Source organism: Sus scrofa, chromosome 4 (assembly GCF_054392235.1).
Source record: "Sus scrofa isolate SSC_HxYL_T2T_F1_AM1 chromosome 4, Sscrofa_HxYL_maternal_Yorkshire_Landrace_v2.0, whole genome shotgun sequence".
NCBI lineage: Eukaryota > Metazoa > Chordata > Mammalia > Artiodactyla > Suidae > Sus > Sus scrofa.
Genome location: NC_139386.1, coordinates 65,464,478 through 65,488,782, shown reverse-complemented (window position 1 = coordinate 65,488,782; position 24,305 = coordinate 65,464,478). Strand labels below are relative to the sequence as shown.

Here is a 24,305-nt window from a genome sequence, read left to right as displayed (position 1 = left end):
GAAAGGTGGGAGGGCAGGGAGGGATGGACTGGGGGTCTGGGATTGGCATATGCATGCTGAGGTATCTGGAATGATTGACCAATGGGGACCAACTGTATAGCACAGAGAACACCAACCAATATTCTGTGATAATCTATGTGGGAAAAGAATCTGAAAGAGAATGGATGTGTGTACATGTACAACTGAATCACTTTGACAGCAGAAATTATTACAATATTGTAAATCAACTATGCTTCGATAAAACGTTAAAAAATGAAAAAAAATAACCTGTCTCACTTAGCACTTGACCATGTTTTTCCAAGCATTACTCCATTATTATTTCATGTTTGTCAGCTTTGCTTCTCTTACATAACAATGTCTATTATACTTAGTAGTAGACATCAACATTTAACGTAAGTTTTCATTAACCGGTAAATATGCTCACTCTACTTTTGCAATATAAAACATCACAGAGTTTTCCAAAGATAATTTCAGACTTTTGGACTGTTGCACTTGTGTTATTTTAAACCTTTTAGTATTCTGCTCCCAAAATATAATACTTTAGCGGGAAATGACCTACAGTATCTGTGTATATACCTCATGAGTCAGGAAAGGCATGAGGTAATTTCCCAGGGGAGGGAGGGAAAAACTAAACATCCACGTCTGGAACTTAGTTTAAGTGAAAGAGGGAAGGAAGGTGAGTAAAACAACTGCACACCTTTATACATTCTGCTCTCCCTCCTGACTGTTGAGATGAAACAGAGTGGTACATAACAGACATATTCCTAAACAGTGAGACACATCTGAAGAGTTTATCTCATATTTTATATTCTAAAACTTTTATAAATGAACAGTTTATGAAATAAATCAAAAGTTTAAGCAATTCAGACAAAAATGACCATGAACTCCTGCTAATTGATTAGACTTGTGGGACTAGGCTGAAGATTTTTCATTAAAAAGGAGAGAGATTAATTAGCAAGTAAGCTGTGAGATGCTCTTGACAAATACAGCATCATGAAAACCCCCTGTCTTAATACGCTTGCTAAAATCCAATATGAGCCTCTGCATCCCAGTAATGACCTTTCTGTTATCTAAACAAAATCCAAATATAACCTTCCTTTTTCTGTTAAAAGAATATGTGCTGTGGTTTCTTTCTTTTATCTTTTTTAGTATATTAGTGTTAGGTCTTAATAATAATTAATATTTTTGTTATCTCTATTACAATTAAGTCTTTTGTCTGATAGATAATTATTGCATTAGGCATCCTTTAAAATCTATAAATATGAAGCTGTATGCAGTAAATAGATTATTCAGTGAGTAGATGTTGTTTATCCCACTCACACATGAAACAACAATATAGTTTAGTTTATTGTTTTAGTAGATGGTACATTTCTGCAAATACATATTCTATAACCCATCTTTGTAGTTATATGGTGTGTATGTGTGAGTTGGTTAGAATACACTGGCACTCCGTAACAGTCAATAATAGGATAAACTAGGTTTAGAATTTAGTAGCGATTAATAATCTGTTGTAAATATGACTTGTAGTAAGCATCACGAACTCATCAAATTGGTCTTTTTTTTGTTGTTGTTGTTGTTGCTATCTCTTGGGCCGCTTCCACGGCATATGGAGGTTCCCAGGCTAGGGGTTGAATCGGAGCTGTAGCCACCGGCCTATGCCAGAGCCACAGCAACGCGGGATCCGAGCCGCATCTGCAACCTACACCACAGCTCACGGCAACGCCGGATCGTTAACCCACTGAGCAAGGGCAGGGACCGAACCCGCGACCTCATGGTTCCTAGTCGGATTCGTTAACCACTGAGCCACGACGGGAACTCCGAATTGGTTTTTTTAATGATCACTATAACATTTTCTGGCATCTTCTGTACTCATTTCAAAGTATAGACAGTTGCTGCTGTTTCTGTACCAGAAACTAGCTCTTCCTCTAGACTCTTCTTCTTTTTTTTTTTTTTTTTTTTGTCTTTTTGCCTTTTCTAGGGCCGCCCTCTCGGCATATGGAGGTTCCCAGGCTAGGGGTCTAATCGGAGCTGTAGCCACCAGCCTACACCAGAGCCACAGCAACAGGGAATCCAAGCTGCATCTGTGACCTACACCACAGCTCACGACAACGCCAGATCCTTAACCCACTGAGCGAGGCCAGGGATTGAACCCAAAACTTCTTGGTTCCTAGTCGGATTCGTTAACCACTGAGCCAAGACAGCCAAGATTTTGGCTCGTTAACCACTGAGCCAAATCACAAAATAAAATATTATAGGATCTTTGATATCTGCATAATGTATAAACTATTTCCTGTGGTTGCCTGAATTTTGGAAGCTTTGAATATTATCTATACAAAAATTAAGAAGGTAACAGTCATATCCTCTATAATCTGGTGTTCCTGCGCTTCTGAATCATTTTGATTGGCTTTGTCCCAATTTGTGTAGAAAAAAAATTCCCATCCACTTTTCAGTCTCTATTTTTAAATTTTTTTAGTTATTTTTATGGAACATCTGCACATCAAATTTATTTGTTAAATAGCTATCCATAAGAGAAATCTTTACAACACTACTAACTCCAAGGAAAATTACTTTAAAATGTTTTGATTTTCCACCATTGCTTGTCACAAGACCTTGGACTTCAGGAACCATATTGATTATTCCAGTGCTTTTTATCTTCCTGTGAATCTGATATTCCATCAGGTCTTATTTCCCCTTATCTTGAATAGCTTCCTTTAGTACTGCATATGGTGCAGGTCTACTAGTGTTGTATTTCCACAAGTTTCTTAGATTGGAAAATGTTTTTATTTCCTCTTTTACTTGAAGGATGATTTTATTAAATATGGAATCATGGTCTGATAAAAAATCTTCCCCAGCACTTTAAAGATGTCATTCTCCTGTCTTTTGGTCTGTTAGTGTTGTCATTTTCCTTTTAAATAATATTGTCTTCTTTCCATTTCTCTGGCTGCTTTTAAGATTTTTCTTTTTCTTTTTGTTTTCATCAGTTTATGTTATAACTACGTGTGGGTCTTTTTATATTTATTCTTGAGTCTCGTTGAAGCTGGAGCTCTAGCAGATCAAATTCTAACCATTTTGGTCCCTTCTTCTAAATAATCAGGATATTGTTGGTACAAAATATTTCTCAGAACTAGTCATAAAAATCTAGCTCCATGTTCAATATTACTAATCATCAGGGAAATGCATATCAAAACCATACTCAGATATTTCATCACATCTGTCAAAATGGCTATCTTCAAAAAGACAAGAAATAACAAGTGCTGGTTAGGATGTGGCAAAAAGGGAACCCTCATGCACTGTTAATGGGAATGCAATTTGGTGCAGTCACTATGGAAAACAGTATGAAATTCAAAAATTCAAAAATTCAAAACCAGACCTACCATGTGATCCAGCAATGCCACTTCTGGTATTTATTCAAAGGAAACTAAAACACTAATTGATCTATATTTCTGTCTTTGTGCCAGTACCATACGGTTTTGAGGACTATTGCTTTGTAATATAGATCAGTGGAACAGGATAGACAGCAACATCTTCTCGGATCCACCTCTTAAAGTAATGACAGTAAAAACAAAAATAAACAAATGGGACTTAAAGTTTCTGCACAGCAAAGAAAACCCTAAACAAAACAAAAAGACAACCCATATAATGGGAGAAAATATTTGCAAATGAATCTGCTGACAAGGGATTAATCTCCAAAATTTATAAACACCTCCTACCGCTCAATACCAAAAAAAACCCAAACAACCCCATCAAAAAATGGGCAGAAGATCTAAGCAGACAATTCTCCAAAGGAGACAAATGGATGGCCAAAAAACACATGAAAAGATGTTCAACATCACTCATTATTAGAGAAACGCAAATCAAAACCACGATGAGGTACCACCTTACACCAGCCAGAATGGCCATCCTCAAAAAGTCTACAAACAATAAGTACTGGACAGCTTGTGGAGAAAAAGGAACCCTAGTACACTGTTGGTGGGATTGTACATTGGTGCAACCACTGTGGAAAACAGTATGGAGATTCCTCAGAAAACTAAAAATAGAACTACCATTTATTTGATCCAGCAATCCCACTCCCAGGCACCTATCCAGAGAAAACCATGACTTGAAAAGACACATGCACTCTGATGTTCATTGCAGCACTATTTTCAATAGCCAAGACATGGAAACAATGTAAATGTCCATCAACAGAGGAATGTATCAAGAAGATGTGGTACATATACACAATGGAATATTACTCAGCCACTAAAAGGAATGAAATAACAGCATTTTTAGCAACATGGATGGACCTAGAAATTTTCATGCTAAGTAAAGTCAGTCAGACAATGAGACAACAACATCAAATGCTATCACTTACATCTGGAATCTGAAAAAAGGACACAGACTTCTTCACAGAACATATACTGACTCACAGACTTTGAAAAACCTATGGTTTCCAAAGGAGAGAGGTTGAGGGGTGGGGGGATGCTGGGGGTTTGGGATGGAAATGCTATATCATTGCACAACTATAAATGTAATGAATTAATTAATATAATAAATAAATAAAATGATAAAAATAAAACACTAACTTAAAAAGATACATGCGCTCCAATGTTCATAACAACATTATTTGCAGTAACTAAAATATAGGATATGTCTATGTGTCCATCAACAGATGCATGGATAGAGAAGATGTGATATACTCATTATATATATATATATATATATATATACATATATATATATATAAAATGAATATCAGCCACGAAAAAAAGAATCAAATTTCACCATATGGACAACCTGAATGGATAGATCTGAAGGGTATAATGCTTAATGAAATAAATCAGAAAAATACAAATACTGTGTTTTCACTTGTATGAGGAATCTAAAAAATAAAACAAGTGAACAGTTATAACAAAATAGAAACTGACTCACAGATATAGAGAACAAGCAAACTACCTCTCCGTGATTACCAGAATGGAGAGGACTGCAAGATGGGGCAAAATAAGTGAAGGGGATTAAGAAGTACAAACAACGAGGTACAGAACAAGTTACAAAGATATAATATACAGAACAGGGAAGTAGTGAGTATTTTATAATAAATTTTATGAAGTACAACCTAACTTTTGGTAAAGTACAATATAGTATTTTATAATAACTTTTTATGAAGTATAATGTATAACTTTTTAATGAAATACTGTTATACACCTGAAATTAATAAGTAAACTGCTTCAATTTTTAAAATCCAGCTTCATAACTACCATAATAAAAATAAATAATAGTAACAATTAAAATGATAATTTTAAGTTGCTGAATAGGTAATATTTCTTAGTCTGGACATAATGCTATTTATGTTGCGATCTAGGATTGTTTTAGTTTTGTTTTTTTTAGCAACACTTTTGTTTCACATATTTTGAGGTTTTTGCCACATGAAAAGTTGTCATGAAGTGGCACATTGGAGATTATGATTTTTGACACTTAACAGTTCCTGTTGATGACAAGATCCATATCTGTCTCTGGGAAGGGTAGGTAGTAGAATGTGGAATGAAGGTGAAAGTTCCTGAGGTCAAGAAGAAAAGATACTAGATTTAGTGAAGATACTTTACAGAGCAAAGATAATGCACAAATTTTCTTTGAAGAGGATAGACTCTCCTAGGATGTAGATCAGAAATTTAAATGGAAAGAAAAGACAGTAAATCAGGGACCAATTTCTCAGTGAGTGAGGGTGAGTTGCTAGGAGGTCAGCCCATAACAGTGATGTCAGGGGAAGCCAAATATTCCCTGAAATCGAACACACTTTTTCACCAACTTTCAATATTTTCTTTATTAATTGATTTATTCAAAGTATTTATTCAGAATCCTCTAAGAGCGATCTGCTTTTCTATTTTCGTCTCTTTCTAAAAGGCCCTTTCCTTTGTCCTATAATGATTTCCTTTGTAGCCTTGTACACTCAGTAGTTTTTTTCCTATCAAGATGATTTTATGTTAAAAAGCATGGTTCTCCTGAATATTTATGAGAAACTTTCATATCCCACTTTAACTCAATAACATGCTTAGTGACTTTCTATACGCTAACCCTATAGCAATCATTTTTCATCTGAGAACATCCTATTCCATTATCTAAGCTAGAACCAAGATTAGAAATTACTGCCCACTATTGATCATTTTTTTTCCATCCACCTATCCATCTTCTCTATATAGGATCATAACATTCTATCTTCTCCATATGGAATGTCTCCTTAACCTATTGCTAAAATCTTCCTTAATTTCTTAATCAAAACTGTATGTAGGTTAATGTCCTTCCTAAAATATTCCTAGACTACACTTCCACATCATATAAGATCAAATAAATTCTGGTCACCTATATTACTCTAGTCTCCACTCAGCATCTTGAGTTCTCATTTTCTCAGGTCACAATTTTGTCTGAAGGTGCTATTTTTTTTGGCATGCATAACTGTAAGTTACATCTTTGGTTTTCTTTTCTCCCCTTATCATACAGCACAAGTCTGTCTTCTTATATCCCATCTATAGATAAAAATGGAACAAACCTTTAGCAGCTTCTGTGTCACTGATTTTTCTCATTTATTAACATTTATTGAGCATGCATTATATGTAGTTCTTTTATGTTATGCAGAGAAGCTTAAATTGAATTCGGTAGAGATGTTTGTTTGCTTCAGGTTTTCCAAGTAAAATGAAATGGAGTACTTTTGAAGGTAATTTCCAGCTCTCACATATAAATGTTTAATGGGGATGCAAAGTAGGTTTCCTTTCCTTTTCTCTGGAAGTACAATAATTTTCCATTCTTAATTTCACGTCAACACACTCTGTAGCATTAGCTAAGCAGCTATGGTTTTAATATCACTGTCTTCCTAAGCTCATTACTATCTGCACTAATTCTGTCTGTTTCTTTTTGTCTAACCTCATACTTTTTATCTAATACTTCATTTTACTTATTCCCTATCAACCCCACTCAAATTATTTTATTTTATTTGCTTTTTAGGGCCACACCTACGGCATGTGGACATTCCTAGGCTAGGAGTCAAATTGGAGATGCAGGTGCCAGCCTATGCCACAGCCACAACAACGCCGGATCTGAGCCATATCCGTGACTTACACCACAGTTCATGGCAATGCCGGATCCCCAACCCACTGAGCGAGGCCAGGGACTGAACCCACAACCTCATGGATGCTAGTCAGGTTCCTTACCACTGAGCCATGTCAGGAACTCCTCAAAATTTTAAGATAAAAGAATTTCAAAAATATGTTTGACAAGCAGGTCCAAGAGTGTATTACCAGACCAGTTAGTTGTACATCTCTCAAAAGAAGCCTACATCTTCTGCCTTGACTTCTACTCTTCATACCTTGTACTCACTGCATCCTGGGTTTTTATCCACTAATTCACTGATGTTAAGTTTATAAAAGAAGCTTTTATTTCTAAGTACAACTGTCCGTTTTCAAGCCTTACTAAATAGCGTCAAAGCCAAATTCTGATGCCTCTACCTCAACTGGCTTCTCCTGAATTTTATCTAAGAAGTACCATCTTTTTGCTCAGCTGTTCTTTGAACTCATCCCTTGTTTTTTATTTCATTCATTCAGATAAGCGATTGTTAAATCAACTCTACCATCAACCAAAAGTTTTGGAATTTGTCCTAATGAATTGCATACTCTTACTTTCTTGGTTCAATCATTCATGATTTGTCACCTGGACTATTATGATAACCCCTTAAAATGCTTTCTTGCCTTTCTCTCCTGATCCATTGTTCATGTTGTCACGTGAGTTATCTATCTTCTTTTAACACGACTGTTATCGTGCCATCACTCACTCAAAACCATCAATGGTTCCTCATTTACTAGAGAATAAAGTTGGATAACAGAAAATCCCTCTATGATTCGGACCTGGTATAACTGTCCAGTTTTACCTTACCACTTTCTACTTCTCTATACATCTTACATACTAATTACATAATTCTACTTTTTGTGCCCAGAACATTCTAACTTTTTAAAAGCCTCTCACCTTTGTTTCTGCCATTGATCCACATCCCCTACTTGTTGAAATTCTACTTTTCTCTCAAGATTCAGATTCAATTCTTCCTTCCTATGAACGATCCCTACTGTACTAGTCAGACACTATCATTCATATTTTTGGTGACGCTATGTTAGTACTTTCACTATTTCACTATTTCATAAACTGACCTCTGCTTGACTTCTGACTCAGTGGTCATGTGTCTTTTGCTTTATGAGAGCATGAGCAGCTTGAAGGAATAGATTGGGTTTATCCATGAGTATATCTCCAGTAGCCAGCATTTATTTCTAAATCATGGAAGCCTATCAATGAATCCTTGCTGAAGGTTTCCAAGTATTCAGTCTATTGCGCTATCGATTGTGCTTGCTTTACTGTAGATAAGGCAACAGCAGGCCCATGACATAGTTTTAAATGAATTCTGTAGGTCTATATTAGCTCTTGCTTACACATGTGTTTTTATCAAAACTTAGAATATAGAAAAATTTTACACAGTGAAAATAGGCACGTAACGATTGTTAGTAAAACTTTTGAAGTAATGCTTTTTGGAATGGTGAGAGACCACTGTCTTCCCACTTGAAAAGTGGGCATGATTATCACATACCATCTCAACGTTTCAAAAGGAAAAAAATGCCACTTCAGGTCCCCCCTCCCCCTTTGCAGTTTTGTTATTTCCTTACCTCAAAGATGGACCCTGGCAATTTCCTCCCCTCAACAGCCTATACAAGCAAAAGGAAGTCACTGCCCTTTGTTGTTAACAGTGCTGACAGATTTCCTCTGGTTGCATTTCCAGATGTGCATAATCATCAACCCAACTCCCGTGGGCTAAAACCTTATCAGAGATCACTTCTGAAATAAGATCCAACCTCAGCCAAGAGGACTAATTTTGGGATACTTCCAAGGATTCTTTGAATTTTGAGGAAGGAGAGGCTGGGTGACCCCAAGACTCTGGAGCTCCTTACTATCCTAGAGCTCGCAGTGTCAGAGCTGTTGGCTCAGAACATCTGCCAGAGTGAGGCTGGTTCTCCGAGAGATGGGGTCATTGTTATTATTCTTCCAGTCTCCAAGGCAAAATACATCGTGTGACCAGCCATGTAGGTAATGCCAAAAACCACCTGGAAAAGACTCACACTTGTCACAGGGCCACGTTGAAATGTGAATCACTGAAAGTGCTGACCACTACAAAACCATGACAATTTTGTTTTTTTACCCTTTGTCAGATGATGGTTAAATAAAAGGACCAAAGTGAAGGCCTTTAGAGATAGAATTCAACTTGCTCAAAGTGATATTTATTTTCTTCTGAGTTACTATGGCCTACATGATATTATTCTAACTGACCTATTTAGAAACATTTAAGAGTAATATAACAAGCATTTGGTGGAGGATTGGCAATTTTCTTAAGCTGGTTCATGCGTCACTCTGCTTTTGTTTGTCCAGCTGCCAGTATAAATTATGATCTGTTGAAGTGGATCTTGCTTGGCATCCTCTAAAGTTGGCCCAAACATTTGGACAGTCACATGGATCTCTCTCGCTGAACAAGTGCATCATTCAATGGACTCATGTCTCTCAGATGATACACAGATATTCTGCGAGCACAGAGACAATCACTATGGTGGGAAAATGGAACATGTGGAAAGACCAAAGGACATTTGAGTCTGTCCTGTTCTAAAGATTACTCAATGTTCTAAGACAACGTGACATCAAGATTTCACTGGTGTGTTCAGCTTTCCAGGCTTTTCCCAGACACTCTGACAAATTGCTTCACTGACAAATTGCTTCACTGCTTCATTTCATTGCTTCACTAAATGTGTCCTATCCATTCCTGCTTACTTTCTCCCTGTTAGTTCCATCTTCGCTTTTCCCATGTCATCCTTCTTCAAGACTTGGCACATGCTTCTCGGACAGCTGGTCTGAACACCTCTCACGGAGGCTGAGGATAGCACTTGTGAACAGCCGTGGGAGACTGTTATAAGTTAAATTTATTTCCTTTTGACCCTCTTGCTTTTCTCTTTCATAACATTAAATTCACACTTTAAATTCACACACAGTAAATTTCAAATTTTTATTTTAGTACTTTCTTTAGTTATCTTCTCAACTACATGCCATTTGAAGATTAAGCTATCATAAGAAATAATTTCATTTTTCCTTTTTCAATTATTTGAGTATTCTCCTTCTTTTCCTCCCTTGCCATCTGTGTCTCCCCATTCCCACGATTTCTACCTTCTTCTCAGAGTTCTTGGGCATAAGCAGAAATACCTTAAACATGTTATGGAATATGTATGTGTGGATGTATATAAATTGTGTGTTATGGAGTTCCCATTGTGACTCAGTAGTAACCATGAGGGGGCAGATTCAATCCCTGGCCTCCCTCAGTGAGTCAGCACTCTGGCTTTGCCATGAGCTGTGGTACAGGTCACAGATGCAGCTCAGATCTGGCGTTGCTGTGGCTGTGGCATAGGCCATTAGCTACAGCTCTGATTCAGTCCCTACCTGGGAACCTCCATATGCCGTGGGTGTGGCCCTAAAAAGACAAACAAATAGAAAATAAAATAAAATTGCATTAAATGTTTTCCATAGGTTTCTTCTTTCAATTCTCAGAACAACCTCTGAGAAAGGTTATTATCCCTCCTTTAAAGAGAAAAACATGCAGGCTTAAGAAAGCCTCAGTAATTTGCTGACCATTCTAGAGCTGGGACATTGTGGAACAGGACGCCTTCTGGAGTTTGGCTGTGTGTTTCCACAGGACATGCTCTCAGCTGCCCTACTGTATTGCCTCACTTTTCTCCCCACAATATATGGAAAACTTGTGGTAAATGTGAGACTTGTACAAGCTTGAGAGTTTTTAGAGCTGGGGAGAAATAAGAAGGAAGAAGTCTTATTGCATGTCTTATGGCTTAATTCCCACCATTTTCTGGAAAAGAAAAATATAATTTTCTGTGTTAGAGCATTTTTCAGCTTTGGGTACCACTTGTTACTTTACAGATCTTTGAAAAGTTGGCTTGAAGATGTGGCTCTGGGCCAAGAACACAAACTTGGAAGAGTTAAGAGATTACACAGCTGACGTCATACTGTAGTGGGAGTATGTACACATCAAAAAAACCTGTTTAATAAACAACAGAAAACTGCAGAAAAATGGGTATTATGGGATGATTTTCCCACCACAATGTTGGGAAATTGTTCTCTTTGCTTTAGTTAACTGTTAGTCAGAGATAAAGGTTGCACGTAGTGGTTTGTGCAATACAATTTCACTTCAAATATTAAAGGGAAGTCACTTTTTTAAAAATACCTTTTATTTAAGATTTAAAGGGTTATATTTATCACATTTCAAACTTTTTATAAAGTTTTTTAACTCATACTATGATCTGTACTTTTCATTAGGGCAAGAAATGTTCTTCTTAACCTTTATGTGTCTGAATAACCCAATACCCAAAAAGTATTTGTTGAATCTGTAGTAACTATAAATTATTTTTCCAGGTACTGCATGGCTCAGACAATATAGTCCTATCCACAAGGAATTTATGATTGTGTGGTAGTGAGAAGACTACCACTACTACTAAGGCACAGAGGGAATAATCTAGGACAAAATAAAAATGATACCAGTTATGGATGAGATGGATGTTGGTTTGCATTTCTTCATCTTGTCTCCAAAAGGATTTGACTCAAAGGACTTGAGACAAATTGAAGAATTATTTTATAAAGCCTGTAGAGAAGATCTGCACGAGTGAGGATAGAGTTCATGCCATTCTGAGCTAAGTCGGAGTGAACACAGGCATCATCTCTTATGAAGACAACTGGCTTGACTGGCCTAATATGAATGGTAAAGAGGAATAGGCAGTATGATGAAGAAAGGAAGATTTACATTCCTGAAGGGAGAGAATTTTGGAATTTTAAGTATGGGACTAATGAGATGGGGTATTTATGACATAAATAATAATGATAAATAAGGATGTTTATTAAATTCTGGTAAATAGTGGGCTGGCTATATAGGGGTTAGGAAAAACTGAAATCAAGTAGTTAGTTAAGCATTTATTTGAGCATCCTTATCATGAGTGCTTAAAAGGAAGTGATCAAAGTTCATTCAGATGGAAAGGATAAATACATCCATTCAGGCCATGCTTGTTATTGTTCAGAGTAATGCACCAGCCTAGTGGGAGGTCACTGAGGAACCAGAGTTGGTCTTTTCCTGACCTAATTCACCTTGTAAGGGAGATCAATGCAAAATTAAGCAGCAATTCTAACTATACAAATACTTACCATAAGTCAAAGGTTCTCATACTTCCCCACCAGCAGAATAATGATGACCTGAGATTACATTAGAAAAGAAAACTCTTGAACCTATTCCAGTCTTCTGAAGTCAGAAACTCTGGCCCAGCAATCTATGCTTTAACCTGCCCTCTAGGGGAGTCTAGTAATGCTAAAATTTCAGAGCCTCAGTTTTAAGAGAATTAGGAAGATAAGGTGAACTACAAGGTAGGGGTAGAATAGGGTTGTGGTTCGGGAGGAACTTGGGGCAGACCATCTATGCCTTTCAAGATTTGTATAGCCAAATTAACTTATCATGTGAGTGTACCAAGTGGAAAAAAGATAAAAAGTTGCTTTTAGGTATAATAAATGCATGGTACCATTGGCCTATGGACACATTTGTTGCCTGTTTTGTTAGCAGCTCTATTTATGCTGTGTAGAGAGTAGGGACCCTCCTCCTGGCCCTTCTTTGACCAAGAATTTGGGAAGAAAATCATTCTTGTCAAAGAAGGGTGAGGAGAAGGGTCCCTACTCTCTATACAGCATAGAGTGGGGAGATTAAATGATAAGGAAGGTCTTGAAGTTTCTTCAAAACATATTATAATCAGTCACTATATATGTGCATGGAACAGCAGCCCTATACAATGACAGCTTAAAATTAATCAAAGCCTTTATTTTCTATCAGATTATGTAATTTGTACTTACTTTAGATACTCTTTAAATGCAAATAATTTAGGAAGAAACATAACTTGTCTAAGCATGGTTAAAAGAATGCCAGCATAGTTCCTTCTTTTCCTCATCTTCACCATTCCTCATCTCTTCTCTTTGATTTCCTTCCTTTTACTTCCTAACAAACACCTGTCATTTTCCAAGGACTATTCTCTGATAGAGTTTTCTCTTTACCATCACTCCCTGAAATAGTATACTTTCAAAGATTTCACTTGCATCTGACTTTTGGAAGACTATATGTATTTCTAATCTTCTAAGAATATTTTTGAAGGTCTAGTTTTAAAAAAAAAAAAATTGATCATAGCCTCCCAAGTCTCATGGGAATCAGTCTTTGTCTCATTCCAAATGCATACACTCTTCCCTAACTACCCGTCTATAACTAGCAACATATAACAGGGCCTCCCACCAGAGATTGTATATTCTGGTTTTGCTTTTTTCCCCTAGATTTATTTCCACTTCTTCCTCTCACTTACATAGACTTCTCAGATTTCATACCTGTTTCCTTGCCTAAACTAAGACGATATACTAAGTTACTTATTCACGTATTAACTAATTATCTAGTGTTGATTGGTTTCTGGATAGAACCTGACCTGCAGTAGGTTCTATGTCTTACTCCCACTGTCCCAGCGTAATAAATCCTGACCATTACCCAATTGCCTGTACTATGTCTCCAACAGCCACGGCTCAGTATTTCCAGTTGAATATCCTTTCAAACTCAACACATGCAAATTAAACTTTTCATTTTACTTCCCCGATGGGATTTTCTTCCCAAATTCTTGGTCAAAGATAGTTTTTTTCCCAAGCTTCTAGGTTTAGAACTTTTGAGACTTTTAAATTTTTTGATCTACTTATTAAACCCCATTCCTTTACATCTAATTGTTCTGTCTCACAAAAGTGCTATCTTTTTCTTCTGTCCCTGTGCCATTAGAATGTCTATTTTTTCAAATGCAAAGTCTGTCTTCACCTACATCAATTAATTCTTAGCCATCCTTTATATTCAGCTAAATTTTCATTTCTTGATAAGAAGTCCATAATTAACTTAATATTTGCAGATTTTTCTCCACTTAAAAATTTCCAAATGACTTTTTTTCTTTTTTGACCACACCCACAGCATGCGGACGTTCCTTTGCCAGGTATCAAAACCATGCCACAGCACAACTTGAAACAGAGCAGTGACAATGCCAGAACCTTAACCTGCTGAGCCACCAGGGAACTCTAGATGACTTTCTTTCTCTGCTTTGTATATGGATGTATTCCATTATAAATCTGATCTTCTAAAATAAAATAATTCAATACATATGTCCCATTTCTACAACTAATATATATACCTTTAAGAGCATACAATGATTGATTTTTTATTAGTATTTCCGTTGTTATCTTTAGTGCTCAACAGAGGACTATTCAGCGTCTAATAATTATTTAATAATTGATAATGTATTTACATAATCCTCACTCTGCTCCAAAGCGATGGTATATTATAGTAACTAAGCGATCATTCTTTTCCCTCAAAAAAATATATGCTTGTATCCCAGTATTCTAGCTTTGTACTTGAGTAAATTGCCCCATCTAATTAAACCTATTTTCTTTGCAGTAAAATGGAGATGTATGGAAACTTTCTCATAGGTTACGATTTGTTGTGAGAATTAAACTTTATCTTAGAAAAAGCCTATCATAAGAAGGCTCAACATATCATGGCAATTATTATGTTTATCATTATTTGTTGTCAATAACAAATATTGGGTGACATTTTAAAATGCATCAGAACAATACTAAAGGGAAAATAATATTTTAAATTCATGGCCAGCAAAAACACAAATAGATCAGGAACATAAAAGCAAAAGAATATGCAGATATGCAAATCTAAAATCAATGTTAAGACACTGAAATTGACTATCCAAGTTCTGTTAACCAAAGCAGAAAAGGAAACACAATGAATTACAAGGTTTGAAATGGTCATGAAGGAAAGACGTATAAATTCTGGTAGAGAAATAAAACTTTTCCTATTACCTATAGAAATAAACTTTCCATGCTGAGAATTCTGGTGGACACGCTGAATGATGTGGTTGACCACACCCTTAACAATGTCCTTGGAATTACTGAGCTAGTGCTCTTCCCCTTTCAGTCAGCTCTTTTACATCTGAGGTTCAGTACCCAATGCACAAGTCAGTGAAGGTACTCTTGTAGCACTGAGTGATCCAAAAGTGTGGCTCTCTTGTTTACATTTGGCTTGATGCAGCCACAACACCTAAGCCGTCTAGATAGATCCTCCAAACAATCCTACATAAATATCTACAGTGTAAGTTGATACATCACAATTCAGGATTTCTCCCAAAACATTTTAGCTCTTTTCTTTTCCCTAATCTTCCCCCAAAGTCCTCACTCTGCTAGCTGGATTTTGGGTTAAACATAGCCTTAAATTTGTCAAAAGAGGGAATCTCGAACTCTCGCAGGTTAACTCAATCTATCTTCAGTAAATACCCAGTAGTTCAGGATTTCTGCTTCATCCTCCTACTTAGGATGACTCTAGAGTATAGAGAAAAATCTTGGATCATTTCATGACGATAGAGCTTTCAGTTTCTGTGCCTGTCTTTATCTCCCCTGGTTGCTAATTTGCTTAAGTGTCCAAACTCTCTACTGTCTGGTAGCTGGGCATAATGTTAATATCTGCTTTTGGAACTGGAGTGCTGAAACATGAGTCTATCACTTAGGACAGTGAGAATCCAGTGTCACTCCCTTGCTGACTTGCCCTCACTAGCATGGCAGGGCTTCTAAATTTCAATCAGGTTGTTCTTTCCCACTCTTGCTCCCCACTTCTGTCTCTAGTCTTTGTTTCAAAGTTACCTCATCCTTCATTATTGCTCTTTTGTCGCTCAATCCTCTCCACCAATGGAGGATGCTGAGGATTGTTTTCTGTGATGTCTGGGGTCAGGGAGAGATTTGGCATATACTACCTCTGCTCTTTGCTCAAATATACCATGTTGTCAGTGCCACCACTCCATTCACCTGTGGGAATGACATATTAATTTGGTGCACCCTGCAACTGTCCTCATCCTAAAAGCCACAATTAGAAGTAAGTCAAAGCCTTTCTACTTTTGGCATTCTGCTTCATATATAGTAATTATCTCTCTTTTGCCACTCATGCCTCCTCTTCCAGGACTGCAACCTGGAATGATGAGTTACACCTATTGCAGCTATCTTCCTGTTTCTCTTATTACAGTCTCTGAAACAAGAAAGGCTTTCTTTTCCCTTCTCTTCTGTCTGGAAGGGACACTTGTGTTATATGATAACATCTTCATCCTTGAGGTGTCGTTAATCCATTCCCTTCCTTAGGGCCACAATGGCAGTCAGGCTTTGTGGGAACATGATTTACAGGAAGCATAATAATGATTTCCATTTATTATTTTCAGAATAGTAACCCATTATGCATAATTTTTCTCAGTAGAACTTTTTATAACTATTGATTACCAGAAGTCTGAGGTTACTATCGAATGTCTGGAATGGCACATATTGAAGAGATTTTAATGCTCTTCCCATCACCCTTCATAAGGGCTACCTGATTACACATCTCTAATCATGGTCATTATGAATGACAAATGATGGACTTTGTCATACATAATCTGCCTAACAGCTCAAGGCATCCTAATACCACCATCTCATATGTTCATTTCTACATTTTTACTGGGCAGCTAACGAGACTTTCCCACAAAGTTTATCCAGAACTTCTTCACAGTGAAAGGAACAAGCAGAATTAATGACTCTGGCCAGAGTACAGATGGATTTTGGAGAGCACAAGTTTTTTCTGGCTGTGTGCTGAGGTCCTGGATTAGAAAAAGGCTATGCTGATATAGCATCTGTTTATTTATCAAATTTAACAAACATCTTTTGAATGTCGACTATAGGCAAAGCCTGAAGTGATGCCATGAAAAAGTGCATTAAAATCTCTCACTCTTTTTGACCAAAGCACAGACCTTTTGGGCTTTATTTTGATATATTCTTGGCATATAGACATAAATATCCTACCCTGGGGTCACCATGCTATTCTTTTCTAGCCTCGACTTTATCCTAAATGTTAGGGAGGAAAAGTATATATTATAAACTAGAATAGAAGTTTAAGTTTTTACCTCTGTATGATAACCATACAATTTCTGGATGGTCCTAATATCCAAGTCTTTTTCCATTCATTAAATAATCAATACTCATACTCCAATCCCAACCAACTCCAACAAGTTCGTTCTTTGTGTGTTTCACCAGATATAACCAATATCTCATACCAGAATTTATCACTGAAGGAGTTCCTGTTATGGCTCAGTCAGTTAAGAACCTGATGTAGCCTCTGTGAGAATGTTGGTTTGATCCCTGGCCTCGCTCAGTGGGTTAAGGATCCAGTGTTTCCACTGGGTAGGTTGCAAATGTGGTTCAGATTCAGTGTTGCTGTGGAGGTGGCACAGGGCAGCAGCTGCAGCTCCAAGTTGACCCCTAGCCTGGAAACTTTCAATGCCACAGGTGGAACCATAAAAAGAAAGAAAATAGAATGTATGTATGTATGTGTGACTAGGTCACCTTGCTGTACAGTAGAAAACTGACAGGACACTGTGGATCAGGTATGGGGGAAAAAATTTTTTTTAATTTAAAAAGAAAGAAAATAAAAGAATTTACCACTGTAACTTCATCTCTTGTGCACTAATTATGGGTGTGGTATTTATACCTTCTGAGGCTAGATGGCCATAAATTCAGTTATACAATCTTCCAGATGTATTAAAGTCTCTTAGTGGAGGACAATACAACCCTCCAATCAGCTATGTTTCTAATACCAACACAAACTCGTTAGCTGTTTGAAGAGTTCCTTCATGTTTGTCCTCCTTCAGGGCTGGCAAAGTCCATAAATTGATGAAACATAGTTAAGCTATGAGATCCTTCTTGATCTACAAGACACTTGGGTCTTAAGAATCTTGAGATTATTACTCAAGATATCCAAAGGATATTTTAAGGATTAATTAGATGACTGAAGGGGTGCCTTCCTTTTATACTGACCCTAAAGAAACCAGAGACTATGGTGTTCAAACATTTCATTTTAAACTAGCAACACAGTCCCTGAGATGAGAGTTACGGCTACCTCCTCTTTATCCAGGGCCATAAAATACCCACAGTAGCAATTGCTACATAGATATTCATTCAAGGCCTCATTTTCTCCACTGAACCACAGGAAGATGAAAGTATAGCCTCAAACTCAAACGTGGAAGGTAGACAAGAACCTATTGGAGAGTTATTCTAGGAGTGAGGCTATTGAATTATTAAGATAAAAGCCTCCAGTCAGTAAGAAGCTTCTGTAACATAGCCAAGTCCCATGACAGAGCACACAGGCAAACTCACATCTGCACTGTTAACCAAATTAATATTTAGGAATTCATTCATTTTACTTTAATTAGGTTATAAATGTACATACTTTAAAAACTCAGAGTTCTATAAAGTTAAAATAAAAAAATATGGTAGTCTCATGTACCTTACTTTTGCTGTATTTCTGCTCCCCAGAAGCAATCACTTACACCTCTTTAAATAGTTTCGTCTTGGTAGTTTCCTCCATATTTTCAATTAATATGCAGATTTCTTGATTTTTTTAAAAAATAGCTATTTTCCAAAAATTTCCTGTGGTAGCTAGCCTTCAGGACAACCTTCAATAATTCTCACCTCTGGTTCATGGTCTTGTACATCTTGTCCCTCCTTTAAAAGGTCTGAGTGGTTCATGTAACCAACAGGATACTGTGGAAATGCTGGTATTAGTTCCATAGGTAGGTCATAAGACACACTGGATCTTCTACCTTGCTCACTTGGGATCACCCATTATGGAGGAAGCCAGCTTCAAGGCTGTGAGCTGACTTCTTCTATGGAGAAGTCTATGTGGTGAGGTCTACATATGTTGGCCTCCTGCCAATAGCATCAATCTGCCAACCAAGGGAAAAAGCTATCTTGGAAGTTAATCTTCCAACTCCTTTTAAGTCCAGCCATTGGACTAAATTTGACTACATTTATTCCCAAGCATTTTTTTTTTTTTTGCTGGCTTTACTTTTTGAATCAAAGTGTTATTATAGTTGATTTACAATGTTGTGTTAATTTCTGCTGTACAACCAAGTGATTCAGTTTTATATATATACATACAGACATTCTTTTTCAGATTCTTTTCTCATATAAGTTATCACAGAATATTGAGTAGAGTTTCCTGTGCTACACAGCCAGTCCCTCTTGACCACCCTTTCTATATACCACAGTGTGCATACGCCAAACTCAAACCCGCAATCATCCCTCCTCCCACTTTGCCCCTTTGATAACCATAAGTTTGTTTACATAGTCTATGAGTCTGTTTTTGTTTTGTATATAAGTTCGTTTGTATTATTAGTTTCGATTCTACCTATAAGTGATAGATAAGTCAGACAGAGAGAGACAAACATGATATCATTTAAATGTAGTCCCAACATTTTGAGTACAATTTTATGAGAAACTGAGCCAGAACACTTACCAAGCTACTCTCTAATTCCTGACCCACAGAAACTGTGTGAGTTAATAAATATTTATTGTTGTTTTAATCTTCAAGTATTGGAATAATTTGTTTTGCAATGGTTGATGTCATATGTTTACTATAACAGAAAGTAAGTATTCAGCTCTTTTGAGCCCCACCTCCTTCCCTATAAAAACCCAAGTTCACACTTCCTTCTTCACCTTCTGAGAGAATAATTTTATATCTTTGGGTTAGAGCTCTACTCATTGTTTATATTATGTATATATCATTATATAATATTACATTATGTACACATAAATATTAATGGCAGAGCCACATAGTATTCTATGGTTATATTTCCTTTTTCCTGCAATGTTTTATGAATATATTATCAATATGTTAAAGAGTATCATGAAATATACCAATCTCATTTTTCTCCCCTTAGAAACACTCTATGTTGTAGTTCTTTGTACTTCTATTCCAGTCTAGATTGGCTGTTCCCTGGGTTATGACAAAGTTTTGCTTGAGGTTTCCCTTCATCATTATCATGGGAATTTTCATCTCCGAAGGAATCTCTTATTCTCAAGTTGTAGACTTATTTCTTGGATTCCATATCTATCTCCTTTCTGATTTATTTCTTTGTTTTGTTGTAGCAAATTCTTCAATACCTTTTCCAAAAAGGTACATGAATGGTAAGTTTTTAAAACCTTGTATAACTATAAAACAAATTTATTCTACTTTTAAATATTCCATTGAAAAATTGTTTTTATCATTTTGTATTCATTTAGCTTAGAATCAAGTTGTGTCAGGGACTCAGAAGGCTGCTTTGGAACCATGCTTTTCAGGGCAATAAGAAAACTCAATTTTGATCACACAAAATTGCTAATTGTTGTGTGTTATCACTGAAGGAAACCGATTAAGTGTTTTGTTTTGTTTTCACTTGAGGAAAAATAAACACAGAGAAGCTGGAATCATCACACAAATTATCATCATATGATATTTAGTTCCTAATCACTTTTGGTAAGAAAGAGAAAAAGGAGAGATAATGGCTCATTAAAGTACAGATACTCTGAATCTGGCTTCACAATACTAGGTAATATAATAAAAGAAACTATAATTATACAAAGGTGAGAAGTATTTTACAGAATTTCTCAAACATGTTGATAATGTGATATTTTGGTATTACATACCCTAAATATATGTATTTTTATTATTAATATATAAATGTATATATTATAAAAATATAATATACAACCTCTATATAAAACCTATTCATAGTATATATTTATATATAGTATTAATGAGACAGAGGGCTCAAAATTTGGAAGTATTTTGTAGTTTATCCCTCATATTTTCTGAACTTAATGAGTTCACAATCCTCCACAACATTACAAATGGAAATACACATTTTACCATTCTTGCAACATCTCCACCTTTCATCAAATTATCCCCTACTTATACTCTAGATTGATAAGTGGTTATAAATGGCTAAATGGGAAGGGAAATATTTTCAAGGCTCATTTAGACACCTACAAATGGCTGATGACTCTACATGAGGCTTGTAAATAAGAAAATAATTTATTAAAGAGAGATCGATTCACAACTAATGCAGTGCTATCTTACTGTTTTCTAAACTCTTTTTATAATAGCATCCATAATTACCTGTAATAATTACATTATAAGAGGCAAAAGGCTGCCACCCTACCCAATGAACAAACACACAGGCTTATTAACGTACTGAAGCTAACAGAAAAAGAGTGATTAAGTATAGTTGGGGCATAAAGTGTAGCCAGGGTACAGAAACAGAAACCATTGGTTGAGGTAGATAAAGCTTAAAAAGTAAATAGATTTGTATTCTCAAGACCTTTGTAAGGCAGGCCAAGGCACTTGAACTTGATTCTATGGGCAATGGAGAACAAATAGAGAGTTACATGTAAATGAGTGAAATGATCCAGCTCACTTTTTAGGAAAATAACAAAGGGTAACACTGATAATGAACAACAGGAGACACACTAGAGTGATACTAGGAAAAGATCATGAAAGTAACTTTAAAGTTATAATACTGATTTTTAAAAAGTGAGGGTAGATTGACATTTCAGGGATAAGAATCCACATGCTTTGCAGAGCTAGTGGATGCATGAAGCAAGGTGAAAAAGAATAAGGAACAAAGGATTATTTTGGTTTCTGTCTTCGGGATGACAGAATAAGGTTATAATTTCTATTTGTACGGCACATCGCGATCTACAAAACACTCATATATACTGCATTCAATGATTTCAACAACCTTGTGATAAATTAATGTATTAAATATCATTTATAATATTTATAATATCATATTTTAATGATATTATACAGTAATCTTAAAAAGGCTCTAACCACTACTAAATTATTTCTTTGTGAGATGTTCTACTTAGCTTTTCCTGGTCACATTTTTCTCTTTATAGAGGTTAACCTGTGTTCCCATTTTCAATGTAGATACTTGTATACATCTAATTATCTTTGATCCTCCTGATATTACAACATAAATAGATCTTTATTACAGCTTATTCAATGGGTATGTGGGTAGCGGTTTGTGCCTCTGTGTTTCTGAAAAAAAAAATGATTTAGACAGTACTTCTGAAACTTTTGAGCATGTACATATCTTGAGGACCCTGATAAAAATGCAGATTCTCATTCAGGGGGTCTTGGATGGAGCCTGAAATTCTGTATAGAAATGCAGAATTTCTACCAAGCTCCCATAATATCCATACCACTAGTCCCTGGAACATATTACGACCAGAAAGGATTTAGACTAAAACCATATGTGTATCTGTACTCATACGTACTCAAAGTACCTTTGCTTAAGCAGTTGTGCCATTCTGGGACACTTAAAATGCATCTGATTTCAATTTTCAAATCGCAACCATTTTCCCACAGGTTTCAAGGTGGACAATAGTTGCTGCCAATTGTATATGTATTTCTTCTTGGTAACATAGCTGCATTCCATTTCTGTCTGTGTTGGCAAGCATTCCCCTAAAGGTTTCTAAACACATCAACGGTCTTTTTCAAGAAGAGATCTCATAAAGAACCACCTCATTGTTAGTTGTTCATTAGTAGTTCTTTTACTGACAACTTGGATGTATGCCTCTTAATTTTGCAAAGTATTTTAAAATTAAAATTACTTCCAAAGCATTTCAAATACTTCTTCTGGCAATAACGTCTGCTTGGAAATGGAATTCTTAACTCTCCTCCCACAGGTCTTTTCTTTTGTGATTCCATAGCCTTGTGGGTTTTCTTAATAGTCTGAAATTCCACAATATAATTCATGTGTGTTGAAAGACATCTGAAATCATTGACATGCCTCAGGGTCTCAGGATTAGGCAACTATCAGCTCTGCCCTCCTGTAACTGGGCATGCATAGGTCCATCTCAGAAATTCCTTCCTCCTCTTTCTCCTCCTTTATCCCTCCACTTTCTCTTAGAGGAAACCCATTTTTGGTTCAGACAGGTTTCTCAAGGGACACGTTTTTATCCCCGTGGAAATACTTCAAGTCACACCTCAACAGATGAACAATATCTCTTTGTACACAGGACAAAGAGGTAATCTTGAAAACAATGGTTGATTTTTATATGATTCTAAACAAGAACTCAGCCACCCTGGAGGAAAAAAAAAAAAAAAAAAAAGGCTCATGTCTACTGATTAGGCATTAAAAGTCCTTTAGTCTCCTATCTGCCAGACAGCTCTAAGAGATATGCTGAAAAGTATAGGCTAATCAGTGCTGACAGTAATTTCTCAAAAGGTCCTGGGATCTTTAAGTTGGACAGCCCACAGAGAGTATGCTTTCTAAGCTCCTATTTGATTCAAGAATCCTTGACACGGCATCTTTGAGATTCATTCAAGGTGCCATGAGTACTTTCTGAAAGGGTGTGACCCTTGCTGGACAGCTCCAGTTGTTTAACTGATGCTGTGAGCAGCCGTGTTCACTCCCTCAAAATGAACTAACGTTTTATATTCTCCCTACGCACCTCCTCTACTCATATTAAATGTTCTTATATTTTCAATATTAATTCCTATTTACGGCTTGTAGTATTGCACCTTGAGCTTTTCTAAAATAATGTGAATGTGGTTAGGAATTTAATACTCACTAAAGTATAGCAAAACCTGAATGTTGACACGTGAGCAACATCAAAGACTGCAGCTCACCACTGTACTTTGAACTTGAGTGGCACTTTCAGTTTCAAACACTCTACTGTTCTCTTATGGTATTTGATGATATTCACCTCACCATCGAATACACATCTTTTCCCTCCCATTTTTAAGGGGACCAACAAAGAGTTAAACAGGGTGTATGAGACCACACATACTGCTAGAGACCCAACTGGGAATAGAGCCCAGGAAACTTGGCTCCCAATCTGTTGTACATCTTACCACATGACTATCATTTCTGACAACTATAAATTCACATCCTACTCCTCCTGCTGAAACATGCCGGAAACTTAACACACATAGGCAAACCAGACCAGTCAGTGTATGTTAAGCAAGTTTCTTAACTGAATGATGCGTAGCTTCTGAGATTCCTGTTGCCATGGACTGTGAACAGTCCACATTCAGCTAATGTTATGATGACACAGGGTTTTTAAGGGTCCTTCTATTATAAATTGCCCTAATATTCACTTTCTTGGCTCCTATCTTGCCAGACACAGATTTTGCTCCAATGGCATCTTTCTAAGAAGGCATTTCTGACTGTTGGCAGCAGCTACCGCTGCTGTTAAATTCTTCATGGCCTCTGAGCTGTGCCCTCCAATATGCTTCCTAAGAAGCTGAGCTACTCTCGGCTTAAAATTTCAACTATATGCTTCTAAACCTGAAACAG

The 24,305-nt window shown here is 36.5% G+C and overlaps 1 long non-coding RNA gene across 3 annotated transcripts in view; it reads right to left on the bottom strand.

Moving 5' to 3' along the window:
- LOC146403832 (uncharacterized) overlaps positions 1–24,305 on the bottom strand; it is a 139,022-nt gene that overhangs the window by 60,743 nt on the left and 53,974 nt on the right. The window lies entirely within an intron of this gene.